Source organism: Acinonyx jubatus, chromosome C2, assembly GCF_027475565.1.
Source record: "Acinonyx jubatus isolate Ajub_Pintada_27869175 chromosome C2, VMU_Ajub_asm_v1.0, whole genome shotgun sequence".
In the NCBI taxonomy this organism is placed as follows: domain Eukaryota; kingdom Metazoa; phylum Chordata; class Mammalia; order Carnivora; family Felidae; genus Acinonyx; species Acinonyx jubatus.
The window spans coordinates 117,536,298-117,558,602 of NC_069384.1; the positions used below are offsets into that span (position 1 = coordinate 117,536,298).

The 22,305-nt window shown below is 37.1% G+C and overlaps 2 long non-coding RNA genes across 2 annotated transcripts in view; one reads left to right on the plus strand and one right to left on the minus strand.

Annotated features, from left to right (window-relative positions):
* Positions 1–3,116: 3,116 nt before the first annotated feature.
* LOC128315285 (uncharacterized) overlaps positions 3,117–22,305 on the minus strand; it is a 37,863-nt gene continuing 18,674 nt past the window's right edge. Inside the window, exon 5 of the long non-coding RNA XR_008297952.1 lies at positions 3,117–3,362. This is a non-coding gene — a long non-coding RNA (uncharacterized LOC128315285). The remainder of the gene's footprint in view (positions 3,363–22,305) is intronic.
* LOC128315286 (uncharacterized) lies at positions 6,917–12,038 on the plus strand. The gene is made up of 3 exons (XR_008297953.1): positions 6,917–7,031; positions 8,921–9,043; positions 11,809–12,038. It is a non-coding gene; the product is annotated as an uncharacterized LOC128315286 (long non-coding RNA).

The window sequence follows — 22,305 nt, forward strand, 5'->3', positions numbered from 1 at the left end:
TGTCTGTGTGTGTGTGTGTGTGTTCTATGTCTATTTTTAGTAGACTACAGCATAGATGATTTTCAAATGTGTTGCCGTCATGATATGATGACTGAAAAAATCACAGGAGAGATGGAATTCAAACTAATGTGCAGAATCAGTTCCGTGAATAAATAAATCAGAAATGAAGGTCAAAGCACTCATATGAGGTATCAATGTCAGAATCAACAGATGAAAACATCTTATGTTCATCATGTGGAACTATATCATTATGGAGTCTACATACGTTCAGAAGCCTTGTAAATGTTACCTTTATTTTATGCCTACTGGATATTCCTTGGGCCATTCCAAAGGTCATCTCAGTTGAATGTTATTTGTTTTACATAAGCCTGGCCAAAGTAAAGCTTTCTGAAAAGATAAGGAGTTCCTGTGCAGATAACTCTTCTCTCAGATGATAATGAAGTTGGGGGTGGGGGCAGTCCTGTAGTGTAAGGATAGGAATTCTCAGAGTAAAAGTTGAGGGGGAACAAACCCCAGCAAGGCTGTGACATGTGGTAGAAATCTAACAGCCTGAACAGAGGAGTGGCAGACTCATCCAATGGTTTGGAACCTAAACTCCCCACAGGAGTGGTTCAGTAAACAAATAAAAAATAATAATAAAGAGCAATAGTGAGGGAGAGGTGGAAAAAAAGAAACACGAAAGCAAGAATAAAAGGAAGAGATAGTAGGAGAGAAAAAAAAAAACAAAAAACCTTGGTGAAATAACCCAATTCATGTCTTATAGTAACATCTGTTGCTATGGGAAAACAGCTCCTATATAGGCCAATAACAAAACTCAGTTTGAAACTTAAAAACTGTGTGAGTGTGCGTGTGTGTGTGTCCTCCATATTTTAGGTAGGTATCTTGTGTCTGAAGAAAACAATATAAGAATTATCTGGAAAGCCAATTACTGATGCATATTGTGCTGTCATAATCATTGCACTTTTGCATTGCATCAGAAGCAACAAACCTGAGCATATGACCTCTCTGGGGTAGGATCCACAGTGAGAGGAGGTTGAAGAGAAAAGGCAGTATTGAGCAACTTGTGAAATGATGTCCCTGATCCTAGGAGACCGGCCTATGTGCCAAGCTGATTTTTTTCACTACTTGAATTTGTGGGAGTCTTTGAGATTCTTTCTCTGCCACCTCCTACTATACTACCAGTAATACACAGGGTGCCTGCATCATTCTCAGCCTCACACCCACAGACAGGCCCTTGCTGGGCTATGTCATGTCAGAATTATTTTGAATGGATTTCCTTTCAAAATGGTTCCACTCAGGCTCCCTCCAGGTGGGCGGACTGGGAGATCCCTCCGAGATTCTTCCCACTTCATGTAAGGTGTTGAAAGGAATCTGTTCTCCTGTCCCCATAGAAGAAAGAACCCACAGTGGGCCCATAATCTCTCAAAAGAAGATTTCCCTCATTCATTTCCTACCTCTATGCTTTTCTGGTTGGAGGTGGGAGATCACTAGTATTACAGAACCATTTTAACTATCTCTTAGCACATCCTGGTTAAAAGGTCTGGCTCCTTCCTTTGAAACTTGTGAGATACTTGACATCTACTGCATCATTCCTGGCCTTGAGGGCCTCAACCAAAAACCAAAAACAAGCATTTCTTTTTAATTCAATTTTAAATGGCCATATTTGAGGTTAAATATGGTATATTTAGGTAACTTCACGTTTCAATGTAATGAATATCTTGTGTATCAGTTTTCCCCTCTCCTACTCTTACCACCTAGTTTTGTCAAAATGAGACTTATTAGACAACTCTTCTCTGTCAACCAGAAGTTTTTAAGAGAGACCCAAGAGAAATATACATACTAAATTCAACTCTTTCCCATTCCCGAAATAGTGGTTCTTCTAACAAATAAACAGAACACATACCTCATTCAATGTTCTCAAAGTTACAATCTTCTAAGTGGTCTTTTACTGTAAAATAAAAGAACAAATTGTTACTCACTGCCCAACTTGGAAGGATCACCAGATGCACTGGGAAGAACTATGTTTTGCTATTACTTACAGAAAGATGTGGTTTTTCTGTCTAACTAAAGGAACTTTGCTTAGAGAAGCCCTGTGGTACTAAGTCAGAGGCAGGTTCCAATGTTATGAAGCCACTTAATGATGATGGTCACAACTGCTGGCCAATGACTTTTACCTAAGACCAACTATCTTCAAAATGCATATGCACTTCTGTGATCTTCTATAACTTTTATTATTTGTGCCTCTCATTTTTAGTAAATGAGTATATGTTTAGTAAACATAAATATGTTGTTTTCTCTTCTTGACTTATATCACAATTAAATTTCATGTGTATTTCTGATCCTCTAATTTCTGTAGATTCTGTGCTCTTTGCATAGGGCAACCTAATCTGCTGTGGTACATACAGTTTTCTGTTCCCCCTTGTGCCTCTCTGGCCTTTATACAGTGGAAAAACTCAGGAAGTACACATTGAGTGAGCTAATGAAGGCTACTGCTCTTGAATGCTGAATTTCCAATGTCTGTATTATTCTATTTAGCTGTAGTATCAATTTTTTGAGATTATTCAAATCAACCTATCACAATAGCTGGACAAAGTTACCTTTTCATACTGCCCGGAGAATAATATGCATTGTGTTTAACTTTAGGAGTTCTCTGATTTATTCTTCTGACCTTTTAATTCCTTGCAAAAATGAGATCCTTTAGATATACTCATCTTAAGCTAAAACTAATAAGAGAATTTGCCTAATGTTTAGCTCAGAGAAAATGGAAGTGTTCTGTGAAGAGCAGTATGGTCTCTAAAAATTCCTTTGTCACCTCAGGATATATAAGAAGTTAAATAATCATATCAAAATGACAAAGAAAATAAGTACAGGATTGTATCACCCCTCTTGCAAGATAAACTTTTCCAAGAATATGGAGAAACTATTGTTTGTTCTCTTCCGTTAGCTGCTATGAAAGGAACAATTTAAAGAGCAAATACTGCATTGTTAAATTCCAAAAGTTTATCTTGTACTTAAAGTAATTTGTGCGTTCATTTAGAAACAAACTACAGATTTTCCCAGAATGAATAACTACAATTTAGAAATAGAGACAATCTTACAAAAAGACTAGATTAAAAACAAGATACTTTATTCATGATTGCTGTTTATTTTTCTAATAGATGTTCTTTTTCTTCTGTAGCTCAAAGAAGAGTTAGTCAAATTGTTTCATCTGTTTGGTTTTTAATGAAATTTACTGATTGAGTTGATGATTATATTTTCAGCAATCAATGAGTAGTAGATAATGTAGACCTCAACAGCATCTTCTTGGCAAGAACTCCAGGGACTCTTATAATTCTTTATAGAACATCTGTGCTAAATGGAAACTGCAAGAGAAAAATGAAAGAAACTTAAATACTCGCAAATGGATGAATTTTTATAAATGCCAAATGTTTGGCAGGACTAGTAGAACTTTGCTTATATTTATAAGGAAACATGCTATCAAAAAATTGAATATATGAACATTGTCTTTATTATCCAAGCAATAACTGCTTTTGTCAGTAAGCAGGTATTTAAATGAGACAAGTCAGAAGAAATTGGAAATAAGAGAGATTGAACTGGGGAAACCCACTAACAAGCCCCTGAGAGGAGATCAAGCAGAGATAAGGAATGTCTCAAAAGAAACAAATTCTTTCAGGTGCATAAATCCAATTATAATCAAACTGAAGTTGTGAGTATATCAAAAAAATGAATGTCAGTCAAAATGGAGTTGCTATAGAAAATAGAATCATGAAGGTAAACATCCAAAGTCAAAACTACATTCGTCAAGTGCATTCAAGTATGCAAAGAAGATTGCCAAGAATATTCCCATCACTGTGTAACTAAATGAATTGGTATTAGCTTTAAACCATTATGCATTTAAGTCATTAACTATCTGTGTCTGTTTTGATTCTATGATCACAGAGAAATCCACTTTATATTTTGGTTTCCTAGAATGAGTTGGTTCTACTCTCTACAATACTGTGATCCATACAAGAGTTACTTTGCTCATTACAAACAAATCAGTTGACATTCACGGTTTATTAACCAGTTTCAAGGACTCTGGTGGATTCACCAATATAATATCTGTTCTTTACGAAGCCTCTTGAAAGCCAGGCAGCAGCAGCATTTTCCTGGTTTTCATAAACTTTTCTAAAGTGTTACGGGAAAACTGAGCCTTTTAGACATTTAAATTTCTACATCTGTATTCTACTCTTATCTATAAAATCCCACAATATGTTGTCTAACTAAAGTGAAGAGTAATCACAATTAGTCATTCTAGTACTCCAAATTCAATTTAAGTTTTATTTTACAGCTCTTCTGAGAACTATCGTGCACCATTTGTAGAATTATAAAAAAAAAATGGTATTACATGAAAACATTAATGAACTTAAATTTTATCAGCTTGTCAATATGTTTATATTGGGGGACAAAAAAGAATGTCGAGAGCAATTCAAAATCAGGTGTCCATTTGTTACACTTGAGCAAGCAGAATGTGTGTGCAGACTATTATGTGTAGGTTGTCAACAAAACATGTCTAAAATTTAAGAATCACCTGAAATTATTATGCCTTAGAACAGAAGTTTGGAAAAGGCAAGAAGACTGTCAGCCATGTCTCCCATAAAACAAGCAGCTCATAAAAGACGTTCCTAAAGTAGCACATTATTTTACTCAACATAAAATTTTGTACCTAGATTGGGGCGCCTGGGTGGCGCAGTTGGTTAAGCGTCCGACTTCAGCCAGGTCACGATCTCGCGGTCCGTGAGTTCGAGCCCCGCATCAGGCTCTGGGCTGATGGCTCAGAGCCTGGAGCCTGTTTCCGATTCTGTGTCTCCCTCTCTCTCTGCCCCTCCCCCGTTCATGCTCTGTCTCTCTCTGTCCCAAAAATAAATAAATGTTGAAAAAAAAAATTAAAAAAAAAATTTTGTACCTAGATTGAAAAAAATTTTTTGGAGAAACTCAAAGTTAGGTTTGTAGTACTTGGTATAATAATATAACAAAATTGAAGAAGAAAAGCCTTCTATTATTTGAACATTTTAAGTCTTTGTTCAGTCCATATAAATTGTATATATTACTAAGACTACTGAAATCATGGAATGGTTCTGTTAAACCAGAGACACTTAAAACTACCCAGGCCATGGATAAGACAGGATAGTCTGGATTATGCTACAATAACAAACAAGCTCAAAAGTATCAGCACAGGCATGGGGTGCTTGGATGGCTCAGTTAGTTAAGCATCTGACATCAGCTCAGATCATGATCTTGAGTTTGTGAGTTCTAGCCCCACGTTGGGCTCTGTGCTGACAGCCGAGAGCCTGGAGCCTGCTTTGGATTCTGTGTCTCCCTCTGCCCCTCCCCTGCTTACACTGTCTCTCTCAAAAATAAATAAACGTTAAAAAAATTTTTAATGTCAGCACAGGTATACTTCTGATGCTATACATCCACTATAAGTTGGTTAGGCTTCTGCTCTACATAATTGCCTTCCTTCGTCTGTGGCTCAGGCTGATGGAGCAGCCATTGCCAGATGGCAAGGCAGAAGACAAGAGAATATAGTGAAGCATCTATTGATGGGAAAGTGAGATTCTACTACCATGTGCCCAGAAGTAGAAAAAAATCCCCAAACACAGCAGTTGTTCACAGATCTAATGAAAATGAAAGGATAAAGAGTAATGATAACATATATAATTACATGTCACAATTTTAACAAAAAAAAACTGTTGAACCAAACAGGCTCTAGGAAAGAAGAACGGCCATTAGTGTGTAAATAGAAATAAAACATGAGCAATGTCTTTCTTGCGCTGAGACAACTCACAGTGTTAAAATTTTGTACTAGGTGAAAGCAAAACATAAACAGGGCCGAATATAAGGCTATTTATGTTCCCTGCATTGGATTACTCTAGGATTCTTCTAATCACAGTAAGGTAGCACTTCTGAGATATCAAAGCACGGGCCAGCTGTATGGTCTCCTTCCTTATATTCCTTACAACATGAAATATCAACATTATTCTCCTCTCTGCTGAAAGCCCTCACCCAAAGTGATAACAGTATTTACAACTGCCAGGGCCCCAACTATGTACCTTGTTTGGGGGCTGGAAACACCTGGGGATATTGTCTGAGGGCCCAAGAAAAACCACTGCCAGGCTGACCTTTCCAGCAATGGAGGGCAGTAGGTATTCTGACCCCTATTCTGATTTCCTCCAGAACAGAAATTATAAATGGCATCTGGTAAGTGGCATCTGATCACATTTTATTTTTGCTTTTATTTGTGATATAAAGGGACATGTATTAATTTTTCTGGGAGGAAAAATCAAGCAAACAATCAAGTACAATTTCTAGACAAAAGGACTCTCTCAGTAAAGAACTTACAGGTATTACATATTCTCCTCCCTCATACAAATATGTAGTCTCTCATGAGGAAAAAGCACATAAACTTTAACACACATACCTAGAATTATAGCACTCAGAGTCCATTTATCCCATTTTCTTTCTAAAAAATAAGCTGAAAAAGGAAATTTGTTACATAATGGTATTTTATGGTATTTTACTAATGATCTTTTTTAATGTAGGTCAGGCAAATACAATCAGCTATAAGAAAAAGACCTTAGAAATTTTCAAAATGTTCAAAAGAAGGTAGTGTTGATACTATCTATAAACAACTACAAGGGTCAGAAAATGAGATTTACCACAGAGTTTTCTATAAGGTACACAATAGAAGCATAATGTCCTTCCTACATTTGTAAGTGCACAAATGTATGCATTTCTGGAGTATGTACCTAGGGTAGAACTTGGGAGTTACAGGTCATGCATGCACACGTTCTACCCATAGTGCTTCAGTGTAGTGATACACTATCTACTCCTACTAGTAATATATGAGTTTCCATGACAACATCTTCATGTACACTTGGTATTTTTATACATACAGTGGCCAAGAATACCATTGCTATCTGTGACAGAATTCTAAGATGGCCCCATAATCTCAGTCCTGGTGTTACTTCTATAATTTTGTTCACTACATGGTAAGAGGTATTTAGCAAATGTGAATAAGGTTACTAATCAGTTGACCTTAAAATAAGGACATTATCTGGGTGGTCCTAAACTAATCACATAAGCTTTTTAAAAGGAAAGCATTTCCTCTAAGTGGCTACAGAAGAAGAATTCAGAGAGATTCAAAGCATAAGAATGATTCAGCAAGACAGGGATACTCTATTGCTGTAAAGGAGCTAAGACAGCCAGTAAGAAAATGGGGATCTCAGTCCTACAACAACAGTCAACTGAATTCTACCAAAAATATGAGTGAGCTGGGAAGCAGATTCTTCCCTAGAACCTCCACATAAGAGGCTAGCCTGGCTGCCACCTTGATCGTGGCCCGTGAGACCTTTAGCAGAGAAACCACCTATGCTTAATAAAATTTTGACCAATCAAACTGTGAACTAATTAATGGGTGTATTTTAAGTTTATAAATTTGTGGTGATTTTTTATGCAGCTACAGAAAACTAATACACTGTCTGTGACTAACCAGATAGTATAGGACCTGACTTAACCAACCTCTACTCTGGTCTAATTGATTGTTGTCATAGGAATGTAGGTTTGCTGTTTCCCCATGTTCTACTTATGAGATGCTGAAAATGCATATTTTTATATTAAATTTTCTAATATTTTTTGAACCTGGCAAGTAACTCAGTTAAACCAGAAAAAATTTTAAAAAGTCACTATGCAGGCCAGTTTGTAACTCTGGCCTAGCAGTTCCTTTAAATTCCAATGTTCCATGATCTACTAAATGAATGTTAATAAAGGCCTTTCACTTTTTGTTTTAAATAATATATATTGGAAATGTTGTAATGCACTAAATGGCTTCTAACTTTTCTTCCAGATGAAAGATTTATAATTATTAATGCACTATTCTCCTTTTCGATGAGATCTCTTCCTGTGCAGAGGATTACAGGAATTGAGGTTTATATTAAAGTTTTGCTTGGGAGCCACCTGAAGAAGTTTCCATGCACCTAAGATGATACGATTTAACTCCTGGCTAAAAACCACCATGAGTTAAAATCCATCAAATACATTTAAATCCTTGAGTTTATAATGATAAAAAAAAAAATAAAACTAAAAAGTAAAATCTAAAAACAAAAAAATAAAAAATAAAAAATTATAAAGTTTTGCTACATTAAACCATCAGACAAATAATTCAAAACTAAGAAATATTGGGGCACCTGGGTGGCTCAGTCGGTTGACTGTCTGACTTTGGCTCAGGTCATGATCTCACAGTTCGTGAGTTCGAGCCCTGAATCAGGCTCTGTGTTGACACTCAGCCTGGATCCTGCTTCGGGTTCTATATCTCCCTCTCTCTCTCTGCTCCTCCCTGTTCACGCTCTGTCTCCCTCTCCTTCAAACATTTTTTAAAAATCAAAAATAAGAAATATTTATATTGATGTATAAACTTTTTTCTTATAATAGAAATATGGCAATAATGTGTATCAGGAAGGAATAGCTGTTTTTTCTTCCCGACTACAGAGGTGGTAGTTTGATTGTGATCTTGGGCAAGTTTCTTAACCTGTGTCAAATTTCTTGATATATAAAATGAACTTACAGTAATAGGAAACTAATAGGATTTTTGTAAGGATCATATGAGTATGTCTGAAGTACTTAGAATGTTGACTAGAACTTAATGTTCAATATTAGTAATTTGCAAAGAGAGGCATGAGAGTTCTAAGTAGAGAGGAGATCTCACCTTGGCCAGAGATATTCAGTAGCTTGATGGTGCTTCCATACTCCTTTGTGTGGCTTTAAATCTAGCTTTAGTCCACCTTTTCAGATCCCTTATCTGCTTTAGTGCAAGCTGTAGAGTCCAAATCATCCAACCGTTCAACATTTCCTAATCTCGTGATGTATCTTCCCTCTCATTTAGATCCCACAATATGGAATATCAAGAGTTCTATTTCCCTTTGTCCATCCTAGACAGCAAACCTATAGACAAGTCCTCCATAAAACCTCCCCAGATTTAGCAGAAACTTGACTCCTAATTTCCATGGTAAGTGTCTAAACTTCAGGTTAAAGTACATGGCTGACATCTTGCATTATATTAATTTGCATCTTAATCTGTTTCATTTATAGATGATAAATTCCTTACAAAAAAGTGTATTTTATTTGTGTTCCTACAGAGCTTAGAATGAGGACTTCTAATGTTAGGAACTCAGCAAATGTTAATTGAATTGAAGATGCTCAAAAGCAGCAGACAGGGGCTGCTCAGTTGGGTTAGCATGACTCAGTCGTTTAAGCATCTGACTGGAACTTAGGCGATGATCTCACAGTTCATGAGTTCGAGCCTCACATCAAGCGCACTGCTGTAAGCACAGAGCCCACTTGGGATTGTCTGTTCCCCTCTCTCTCTCTCTGCCCTTCCCCCATTTGTGTGTGTGCATGCGCAGCCATTTGTTGGGATGAGCACTGGGTGTTGTATGTAAGCGATGAATCATGGGAATCTATTCCCAAAGCCAAGAGCACACTATATACACTGTATGTTAGCTAGTTTGACAATGTTAAAAAAAAACACGTAATCTCTCTCTCTCTCTCTCTCTCTCTCACACACACACACACACACACACACACACACACAAACATTTCATGAAAAAAAAGCAGCAGACAGGCCATTCAATAATGAACACAGATAAAGAAGAAAGAGATGATTCAATATTTACATATCATAAATTGAGACAGGTTTGGTCTGCCCATTTTTAGAATTTTGTGTTTGTTTTGTTGTGTATTCACCTTTACAGGCTAAAAAGTAAAATAACTACCGGGATGAGAAGCCTGAATGAAATCATTCCAAACAACATAATTATTTTTATGTCCTCTTGAATTCAGCAATTTCCTATCATTAAATAAGTTAGACTTCTAACAAAGCACAATAGCCTTGTAGCACTAACTACTTAACTTGGGATTCTAATGTGCTATCTTATTTGGCCAACAGCTGTTGCTACTAAATTTCCGCCTCTCTGAAAGTAATCACATGGCAGAATAGTCTGCCAGTTTAGACATGGATGATTCTCCTGCTGATTTTCTTTGCCCTCTATCCACCATATATAAAAACACCAGATTTTCACTTTGTGGGCCTTACTTACAGCTAGGTTACAGATTTATAAGCAGTGCTGGTCAAGGGGACCTTGTTGTAAGTCTACTGGGGGTATCTGGGAAAGGTTTTCATCCACAATAAAAAAAAGAACTCTTTTTGCCTTTGAATATGTTATATGAGGATACGCCTCCTGCCCAGTGGTTATTTTTTAGCCACAAGAGGACATACCTGAAAACTAAAGCCAAGTCACCAAAAACAGAAGTCAGAAGGACAGGAAAACACCCTTGTCCTGAATAACACTGCTTTTCCAGAAATCAAATCCTAAGACCTGTCATTTCTGGAATTCTTTTTCTATTAGATCATAGATCCTTACTGTTTTTCATTTTGTTTAGTTTGCTTGTCCAGATCTTACAATAAGAATACTAAAATACTAAGTCTGGGTGCCTAGGTGGCTCAGTGAGTTGAGCGTCCAACTCAGTTTTGGCTCAAGTCATAATCTCCTGGTTCATGGGAATGAGCCCCGCATTGGGCTCTATGCTGACAGCACAGAGCCTGCTTAGGATTCTCTCTCTTCCTCTCCCTTTCTGCCCTTCCCCTGCTCACACGTGTGTGTGTGTGTGTGTGTGTGCGTGTGTGTGTGTGTGCGCACGCGTGCGCACATGCGCATGCATGGATGCTCTCTCTCTCTCTCTCTCTCTCAAAATAAATAGGTAAACATTAAAAAAGAATACCAAGTATAAAGTGTTTCCCGAATGATGTAGTATTCATCACAATCACAGCCGACTAAAACTTGTGTTTCTCAACTGGAATTTTTTTCATTATAAAGTCCCAGTTAATAGTAATATTCAGTCATAATAAAATGATGACTTAAGGGACATTTAAACTGAAATTATGTGACTGTCTTTATAAACTATAATACTTGGAAAGATAAAACTAGCAGCAATTTTGTGCAGTTAAACATAAATATCTTGCTAATCCTGGACCTCCCTGGTGATTTACAGCTCACTGAATAGTGCTAATAAATATTCTAGTGTAATGCATGTCAATAATACTTACTATGTGAGAAGGACTATATCAGCTTACCTCCAGATGAAACAGCAAGACATTTGAGCTAGAAATTTTTCAATTATTTTGTGACAAAGAAATTGAGGAAGTTTCTATTTCAAAACTCAATTGATGTATATGGCTCAGTTTTGGTTTGTTTTCCCTGAGGATTTATTCTGCCAGTATAGGGCACCTTTTTATGTATACAGCCATTCCTATACAGTCCTGTTAACATCAGGAGAATTAGCCAGACTGCTAACTCTAACATTCCTGTCCTCAAAGGCAGATATCACCTACCTGTACCAACACAAAGCAAGAAATACTTTAAGATATACAATTAGCAGTATCAGAGTTTGCTGTTTGCATATTTATCTATGAACAGACCTTACTTCATCCTTTTAAAATGAGAATTGTATATAATAACTGGTTACAATAGAATGGGGCAAACAGTGGCTAACTACACATTAAAGTATGTAGAATTCACTTTTTCTTCTGAAGAGAGGGACAGTTAAAATGTTAATGACAGAAATTTCAACTTAGGCCAAGTTAAGTTTAAAAAAAAAAAAGGAAACCTATTGGCTCAGGTATCTGAAGAGACTAGGCCAAGTTCTTGTTCAGTTTGATCCAAGAATGCACTCAATATCATTTGAACTTGGTTTCTCTGTTTGACTTTCTCTCAGACCTCCCATGGCTTCAAGTTCATATTCCTCCTCATTACTAACATGATCAGAAGAGAAGCACCAGGCTCTTCTTTCAATGGGTCCAGAAAAAGTCTCCTTGGATTTCATTTCCTCTTATTGGATCTTGGTCCATTCCTAGGTCAGTGACCAGAGCAATATAGTTCCAATGAGTCAGGAGCCAAAAGTGGAGATTTCTGCACTGAATTATATGAATTATATGAAGTGAGAATAAAAGAGAGATTGTTCATCAGAATCAAATTGTGGATTTACTACCAAGAGGAGAAACAACAGTTGCTGGGTATCTAAGACAAAGATGTCTTAGACATCTTTATAAAGACTCTTTAAAAAGAGTCAAAATAAAACTAAATTGACATATTGACATACACTCTTTAGACACTCAAAGAAGTAGTCATTTAACTGTCAAGAGACAAAAATCACTTTAAGTTTGATTGAAATGATTCATTATTCCCAAATCTTTCAGTGTAAAACTAAATATAAAATATATTTTATACATATTACTATATTTACATTCTTTTTACTAAGCAATAAATTATTCAGTGTGGTAAAGTCTACCATGAGGTCAGCACTACAAAGGTGTTTTCATAGAATTAGAGGAGGAAAGACATGACTGCAGATACCAGCTTACCCTAACTGAGGTGAAAAGACTTACTTCCATGAAGTGGTGTTGACCAATGGAATGGAATGTAAAATGATGTAAAATGAGGTGTTCTTGCTATGGACTAAGTGTGATGGATATAGAAAATGTTCAAGATTGAGGCTTACATTGGAATCCTCAAGGAATTTTAGGATTTAATGATATGAGATCAGATGACAGTCTAGGTGGAAGGAACAACAGTCACCCCCAAAACCACCAAAAACAAACAGAAAAACAGAACAGTGAATAAAATAGTTTTTTAGTGAGACAGTAAGGATATCAGTGTTATAAACACAGAAGAATGAGTGAGACACAAAGTTCTACATCAGGAAATTGTAGGGTCCAGGTAAAGAATGACTGGCAAAAAAGAAAAAAAAAACCAGAATGACTGGCAGAATATGGTAAAAATGGGTAATGGAATCATGCAGACAAGAATGCAAATCCCAGGGCTGCCATTTAACAAGTGTGTGACCTTGAACCAATTACTGAGCCTCTCTGTGCCTCATTGCTTTACCTGTTAGCGAAGGTGAAGAAAACCCATTTGAAAAGATTGTGAGGACTCAATGAAAGAATGCATTTAAATTTAGCACAGTCCCTGGCATGTGTGATATATGTGACAATTGTCAGTGGTTATTATTATTACTATGTAAGTTAATGTGATGAAAAAGCAAAGATCCTGAGTTGGGCTCTTTTAGGGAAAACACACACACACACACACACACACACACACACACACTCACACACACCAGCCTTACTCAATTCCTTCAGATAATGTGGAATTGTTGTTTGTGGAGTAAACATAGAAAGGAAGACAATGCATAGCAAGGTCTCAAAAGAATCTAGGGACCATCAGAGAACAGAAACCATAGTTGACCTGGTTTCACAGTAACCAGACCACCATAGCCCAGTGTGGTTCAAGTTCCAGGGCTCTGAGACAAGAGTTCAATGTTTCCTTCTCAAAACAACCTGATCACAATTCTCTGATGAATCCTTTTATGAATATTCTCTGCTTTTCTCTACCTCTCAACTTCTCCTACCTCCACTGAACAAACTCCTCTCTCGTGGCCAGTCAGATCTCAGAAGAGAAGGTTGATTCAATAAGCCATTCTTTGGGTAAAGGATTCACCATTTCACCTCTCTAGCTGCTGGATTATAGACTGTCTATCCTTGGACCAGATGTCCATTTAATTAGCAGTTGTCAGTTAACACAGTGGCATGTAAGGAGAAGGCAGTTGTAGCATGGAGGAATTTTCAGAAGAAAGCCCACATATAGGACTGTGAGGAGAAACTGGGATATAAGACTCAGTAGACTGTGTGAGGCCTGGCCAATACAAGACAGAGCATTTAAAAAAAATTAGCTAAGGGGCGCCTGGGTGGCTCAGTCAGTTAAGCGTCCAACTCTTGATTTTGGCTCAGATCATAATCTTGTGCTTGGTGAGATTGAGCCCTCTGTTAGGCTCTGTGCTGACAGAGCAGAGCTTTCTTGGAATTCTCCCTTTCCTTCTCTCTCTACCCTTCCCAGGGTCACTCTTTCAATGTCTCCTTCTCTCCCTGCCCCTCCCCTGCTTGCATTCTGTCTGTCTGTCTCTCTCTCTCTCAAAAATAAATGGGTATTAAAAAACTTTTTTAAAAAATGATCATTTACAACAATTATTCAGATATCAAATTGCTGAATGTATCAAAAGAACGATGGTTCGGTAAGGCAGGTCAGTAAGGAAGCGATTACATTTATCCCTGTATGATGTGTAAAGACACGATCCACACTGAATAGAAATAGGGAGGTTAGCAGAGTGGTTAAGGGCATAAATTCAGTGCTTTCAGAGTCTGAACAACATTGTTTAATATTCATATCTTGTCATTTATTAACCGTGACTCTAATTGTTGTGCATCTACTCCAAACCTCAGTTTCTTCACCTGTACACCAGGGAAATTCACAACAGCAGCTGTACAGTGTCGGTGTGTAAAGTGAATGAGATCATGCAGGTGAAATGCTGAACACAGAATGTCATTTAGTAAATGCTCCTCTCATGTTACCTGTTTTCATTAACTCTCTAAGAAGAGAAGGAGTCTGAGGACTTGAAGAGGTTTAGGTTGAATCCATGAAAGAGTCAGAGGCCTCCGGAGGGAAACTGATCTTAATGCAGCAGAGATTAGCTTCTGCTTTGGATGTACTAGCTCTAGCCAAAAAGGCCATGAGGACACTGAACACACATAGAAGGTCATCAACTTAGAAGAAGAGACAGAACAAGATAACGATACTAGGAGAAAAAGATGATGATGTTGAAAGACTACAGGTGAGCTCCCTAGAGAAAAAAACAGAGATCAGAGAGAAGAGGCCTGCTCCTTCTCCCAACTAGAAACTGAAGAGGAGACATGCCAGGAAAGAGAACAGAGAAGGCTCCATGGGAGAGGGTCCCAAGATTCATTTATAGGAACATGTAATTTAAATAATTTGAACTATGCTTAAAATTATGTGTTTGTTGTTGGCCTTTTATCTCACTGCAGGAATATAATACTCTGTAATTAACTGGCAAGTTCAATAAAATGATTTTAATTTATATGAAGTGTTCTGTGAACACTTTCCTTCAAAATAAACTACACAGAAGTAATGTTCCTTAAGCACTACATTATACATAAGAATATTTAGGGGATTATAATACAATGATACATATTTAGAATTTGCTTACTTCTCTACATTGTGTCATTTAATGCCCTACCAGAAAATGGAATTCATTCTCACTGAAATCTACCAATAATTCTGTGATATTTGCTAAAGAGCACTGCCTTGCATCTATTTCTTAAGCCATAAACTTGAGAAGAATTTCCTTTTTTCTCAGTGATGCTACCCAACACACACACACACACACACACACACACACACTCACAATCAATCACCAAGACTCACTGCTTCTATGGCTTAATCACCTGTCAGAATATCCACATTTCTGCATTCCCAGTGCCAGTACCCTAATGCAAGCCAAGCCACCATCTTCCCTTATGAGGACTAATGGCCATGGTCTATAAGCCAGTATTGCCACTTGCATTATTGTTCTTTTCCAATCCTTCTCAATGTCATTACCTAGAGGTACCTTGTGAAACACAAATATAATCACAAATATCCACTACTTACTACCCCACAAGTTCCTTCCCTAGGACTTAAATGAACTCAAATATCTTTGACACAACTATATTGTCTTTCACATCTAGCTGCCATCTACTTCTAAAGCTTCATCTTTCACCACTCTCTGATTGGCACTCTATGCCCCAGTCATACTTGACTCTTTCTAGTTTGTGTCTCATCTCCCTCACCTCCTGGCTTTAGATACGCCTAAAACAACTTTAGCTATTCCACTTAGATAGTCTTCAACTCTAAACTTACATTTCTCTTTCTCCAGTCAGCCCTGACCCCTAAATCAGGATAGGTCTACAATGCTACCCATTCTATTTTGGCTTTCCGTGACATCCATCACACTCAAAACTACTTGTTTATTATCCTTCTTATTAAGCTGCACACTTACTGAAGGCTGGGGCCCTATCAATTTTGTTTGTAGCCAAAGGTGCAATAATAGAATCTACTCTTTATAAGGAACACAATAAATATTTACTAGCTAAATTGAATTTTTGGAAGAATCCTATTAAACTAAATGGTAGTAAACATTTATACTATTGCTGAGTAATTTGATTAATAATTTCAGTTATTTGTAGAGTTCATTTACATCATATGATATATATATATAACAAAATATAAACTAAAAGGCATATATATACAGATTTCAAACAGGTAATATTTATATTTTTTAAACGGATATGTATTTTTAAGTTTATGATTTCACATGAACATTGGTTTCATGACCACTTAAATGATTTTAGAAATATGCAAAATTGTTTTCTACAAATATATCCTCTATGTTACTAATTTCTTGGACAAAAACAAACTAGGTAGAATTTCTTCTGGATTCTTTCCCCCAAACCTCTATGATTCAAATACTCTCTTTATAATCATAAATTACTATGATGTTTCCACTGTAGATGTAATTTCTTAAGAGGAAGAATAAACTGTGTGACTTGGTGCTTGGATATTTCCACTTATGCTAGTAAAACAGAAACAGCAGGGAAATGTCACAAATGAAAATGATGCTTTATTGTCAAATGTGACCTGTCTTGTATGACAAGTATAAACGTTTGAAGCTGAGAGATACAGGGATTTCCTAGGAAATACATACCCCAGATATTAAAAGTTTATTGCAATTGAATCCTAAAATAACGGAGCCTAAATTATTAAACAGAAACTGTCTCAGACACCCAGAATTAGACTAGAAGCCAATTAAGTGTTTAATGCTATTGGGTATCATGAACTAATTCTTCCAAACTCTAGGGACAAGTTTCATTCTAACTCTGACCTAAAAATAAAAAGCCAGAGACAGTCTCAGAATATTTTATTTTGTCTCAGCTTATTAATTGACTTGATTCCTGCCCTTGTGTGAGGGCAGTAGGGTACAGGCTATCACAGGGTAAAAGGGCACTTTAAAATTAATGATTTTCATATGGCAGTCAATGGGAGCTGTTTCTTTCTTCAGAGCATTCACTTCAAATAGTAAAGCTCAGTACATTTTCACAGTTGGTGTTTAAAAAAAAATAGAAATACCATTTCACTCCAGTTAATGACCACTGGTGCCGTGGGCCAGGAGCAAGAGTCCAGAAAGGCCCAAACTTCCTGGAAACCCAGGTTTTCCAGTTATGCAAACCTTTCAGGCTTAGACTGGAGTGAAATTTTGAGATTGAATTCAAGATGAAAGCTAAACATTCAGGATACTGCAGGAGAAAGTCAACATCAGAGAATAGAGGACCTATTTAATCTTTACCCCATAGTTTTGGACTCATCTTAGGGAAGGGATCAAAGCCCGACCTTTGCTCATTGGAAATAAGACATACAAATGAAAAAGTGATCATTCCGAACACTCTTCTATAATGTATGGAGATGTCAACTTTTCCTGTTACCAGCTTATGGCCCCAGCTTCCAGGGCCTCTCACATCTCCTCATTGTAACTCAAGATGAATTGTTTTAGTGTCTCATGTCAACTCTACTATAATGTGAGGTCTTCCCACTGAGGATGTAGATACACATGTATCTCACTTACCCCTTCATCTCACTTTCCAGTGCCTCCATTCCACTTCTATATGGAAGCGATTACATCCTCTCTTAAGAACATGTCTTCTTTCTAATTTACTTGGTCCAGCTGACAATTTCACATGAATACTGAACATTGGCTTCATAAACCCTCCACTGATTTTAGAAGTATATAAAACTGGCACCTTCTTCTAAAATAGGGAGTCTGCTGTCCCTGCTGTGTCAGACATTCAAGAAAAACTATCCTCCCTATGCCAGAGAAGCTGTTCTGACCAAGGATGCCAATGATCCCCCAGAATCAAAATGAAATGCTTCTTCTGGGGTTTCAGTTTTCTATAATATATCACTACTGACCAATACTTTCCTCCTGGAATCCTCTCCTTCTCTGGTCTCCAGGCCCACACACTCTCCTGGTGCTCCTCTAACTCACCAAATAGTGGACCATTTATTCTCAGTCACATGTGAAATTTCTTCCTTTTCTGTCTGGCCCATAAATGACCCTGAAGCATTACACTGGCTCATCTGTTTTTATCCAGCATGCTGTCCTAATGCATATGTAGTCAGTTACCTAGAAGATCTATAGTTCTTCATGTCTGTTTTCAGCCCAGACATCCTTCTAGAACCCCATGCTTCTATACCAAAGTGCCTATTCAATATTTTGTTCAACTGTGTTATAGGAAATTCAGTGTCAATATATTCAAAACAGAAGTGTCCCTTTCCCCCTTCTGTACTCCCCATCTCATGAATGGCACCACTTTCCACCATCAAATCGTTAAATGTAGAAGTACGACAGATTTCAGGCTCTTCTCTTTTCTTTAAATCAAATTCCATTGATTTGACCTTCTTAAATGCTGCTTGTAACTTCTCCATCTCACTGTTCTCTTCCTATTTCACATGGGCTTGTCTTCAATGGTCTCTTGACCATGTGATCTTAAATGGCCTCCCTGCTCATTTTAACTTCTTCTAAACAAATATTCACTAAAATAATATTTTAAAACACATATCTGAACATATTATCACCAGCTTAATGCCATTTTGGGGCTCTCTTAGCCCCATCGTTTTCAAACATTCGCATGCACTGCTAACCTATAAGTCATGTTGGAACAGGTTGTTGGGCTCTACCCACAGAATTTCTGAATCAGAAGATTTGGGGTAGGCCAGAAAATGGGCATCTCTAACAAGTTTCCAGGTGGTGGTATTGATTATCGACTAAAATCACACTTGGAGAACCACTGTATAGCTTATAATATACATTTTACACTTCACTGCATGGTGTACAGGGCTTTGTCAACACCTCTATAGCCATATCACCTTACCACCATTATATGGATCTGACAGATGAGCTCCAGATGTGTAAAAGTGCCTCACTGCTTCTTGCGTCTTTGTTTTTGCTTAGCTATTCCCTCTTCCTCCTTTCCTTTCCCTCTGCCTGCCTATTTAATATCCACTCATCTTTCAAGATCCAGCTCAAGCATCATCATCTGAGATCATTCCCAGTCTCCACTCCCCCACTACACACACACACACACACACACGGGTAGAACTGACTACTCCCTTCCTTGGATCTCATTTATGAGTTGAACCTCCCCTTGTCACAGAACATGTATCATTTATCGTACTTAACTGCCTGTCTTCCTCTTTAAACTCTAAGCCCTTATAGGCAGAAACTCTCTTAGTACTATGAATACCTCCAGTACTTTGCAGACCATCTATAATATTGTAGAAATGAAACATTTGATGGGTGAATTAAAACAGATAAATATATAGAAGTTAAACAATTTTATTTTTTTAAGTTTATTTCTTGAGAGAGTGAGCACACAAGTGGGGAATGGGCAGAGAGAGAAGGAGAGAAAGGAATCTCAAACAGGCTCTGCACTGTCATTGTGGAGCACGGCATGGGACTTGCACTCACAAACCAGTGAGATTGTGACCTGAGCCAAAATCAAGAGTTGTTTGCTCAACGGACTGAGCCGCCCAGGCGCCCCAAGTTAAATAATTTTAAAAGCCTATGCACGTTCCCACAAGATTACTCTGCATCTTTATGTAAGGAAAACTTATGAATTGGAAAAAATATCCAAGGTAGTTTATATGTTTAGTATAAGACTAATGTGGAGAAGAGAAGTAGAGAGCTTCTTTCTTCTAAATCTAATGAATATAGACACTAAAAATAATTTGGCTAATGGAATATTAGGCCATACAACTGACTACATAGCAATTCCACAAGAATAAAAAGACTCCAGTAATTCGATTGTATCCTTGCCTATACTGAGTAAGGCCAGCATTAATTTACAATGCTTTCAGCATGCTTAAATAAAAGGATCTAGACTCTCTTTATAATGAAGAAAAACAATTCATTTTAAACAGGGCATGGAGTGGGTGGAAGGACTGGTTCAAACTATAAATTATTGAATGGCCAACAAAAAGGAAATCTTTATGTTCCTATCGGGTCATTGGCATAAGTTCCTGCATGTTTTATAACACATTACCCAAATATTTTGAATAGTTCATTTATTTATACATTCATTACTTTTAAAATATAACACAAAATATAATAGTCAATAGCTAGAATGTAAAATATTGTGCTAAGTACACTGGAAGATTGAGAGAAAGGTCAAAATCACCCCTACCCTATTTCTCAATGGGGCACGCATGGTATTTTGGACAGGACAATTCTTTAGTGTGGGGGACAGTTCAATGCATTCCAGGATGTTTAGGACTCCTGTTACTCATCTACTAAAATACTGGTATCATCCCCCAGTAATGTAACCAAATGCCCCTACGCATTCCCAAACACTTCCTGGGGGTGGTATCAGCTACAGTTGAGATTTATTAGACTAGAGGTACCTTGACAAGGAGGCCCTTTGCGAAAAGTTGTGACACTCTCACTCTCTGGCTGTCTCACCCCATTTTGAAGGGAATAAGAAGGAAATGATGAATACTTTAAATTTTCTAATTTCTTGTTATGATTAACACTCATTTTACTCCTGTAACTAATTAATAAGCTTAAATGTGAATGGTAATATTAATGTCTAATAATTAGTTACCAAAGGAATAAATATTTCTTGCAATGATGCCAGCTATTATAAATTGGACAATTATCATCTGATCTGGACTCTATTGTTAGACAACTATCACACATCAGGTAAATCATATGTTTTGGGATAAAATACCACAATAAATTTCAAAAGGTAGAAATATTGGATAAAATGTTCTCTGAGCAAAATTAAATAAAATAAGCAATCAATAATAAATAGCTGACAAATCAAATATCAAAAAAATTAAATAATATACTTATCAATTATAAAAATTACAGATCAAAGGGGAAATCAAAAGAAAAATTAGAAAATGTTTTGAAATGAATAATGAAAATAAAGATCAAAATTTATGGGATGCAACTAAAGCAGAGGAAAACATATAGCTTTAAATGTCTACATTGAAAAGGTAGATTTAAAATCAATGATCTAAGTTTCCATTTTAAGAAGTAATAAAAAATGGGGCAAACTATGAAGAAAAACAATAATAAAAATAAAAGCAGAAATAAATATAAAACAATAGAGAAAATGGACTATAGTAAGAAGAATGTCCCCCCGCCCCCTGCCGCCAAAGATGTCTATGCCCTAATCCCTGCAATCTGTGAATGGGTTACTTTATGTAGCAAAAGAAATTTTGCAGGTGAGATTAAGATTGTGGACCTTAAAATAGGGAGATGATCCCGGCTTATCCAGGTGGGCCCACCTGTATTTCATGAGCCCTTAAAAGCAGAGAACTTCCTCCCACTACAGTCAGAGAAATGTGACAGTGGGAAAGTCAGAGGTGGAAGCCTGAGAGGAAGCCTGACTCAACATGTCACTGCTGATCTGAAAGAAAGATGAAATATGCAAGAAAGTCAGGCACACTTAGGAGCTGAAAGAGGCTCCCAATAACAGTCAGCAAAGAAACAAGAGCACCTCAGCTGTGCCAAGGACCTAACTCTGCAAAGAACCTGAATGACCTTGGGAGTGGATTCTTCCCCAGGGCCTCCAGAGAGAAGCATGGTCCTCCAACACCTAAATTCTGATCTGGTGACACCAAGCTGAGAACCAGTTGAGGCATACTGTACCCAGAATTCCAATACATGAGTACTGTGAGAAAATAAATGGGTGTTGCTTAAGCGCCTCTATGATAATTTGTTATGACAGCAGTAGAAAATTCATATAATTAATGAATACAAAAGCTGGTTTTTTGAATGATTAATACAATTGACAAATACCTAGGAAGAACAATCACGATAAAAAAGAAAACACGAAGTGTCAATAGGAAAAACAAAAGAAGGGGCATTACTACAAATTATGTAAACATTAAAATGTCGGTAAGGTAATTTTATATAAATATTATGGCAAAAATTTTAAAACTTACATTTAAAAAAGTGTCTTGAAATGCACAACTTGGGGCTCATGGGTGGCTCAGTCAGTTAAGCATCTGACTTCGGCTCAGGTCATGATCTCACGGTCCATGAGTTCGAGCCCTGGTCAGGCTCTGGAGCCTGCTTCGGATTCTGTGTCTCCCTCTCTCTGACCCTCCCCCAGTCATCCTTTGTCTCTGTCTCAGAAATAAATAAACATAAAAAAAAAATAGAAATGCACAACTTGACAAAACTGATATGAAATATATATGTGTGGGGATTTTTTAATATTATATATAAAATATTAACATATAATAATGTATACCCTATATT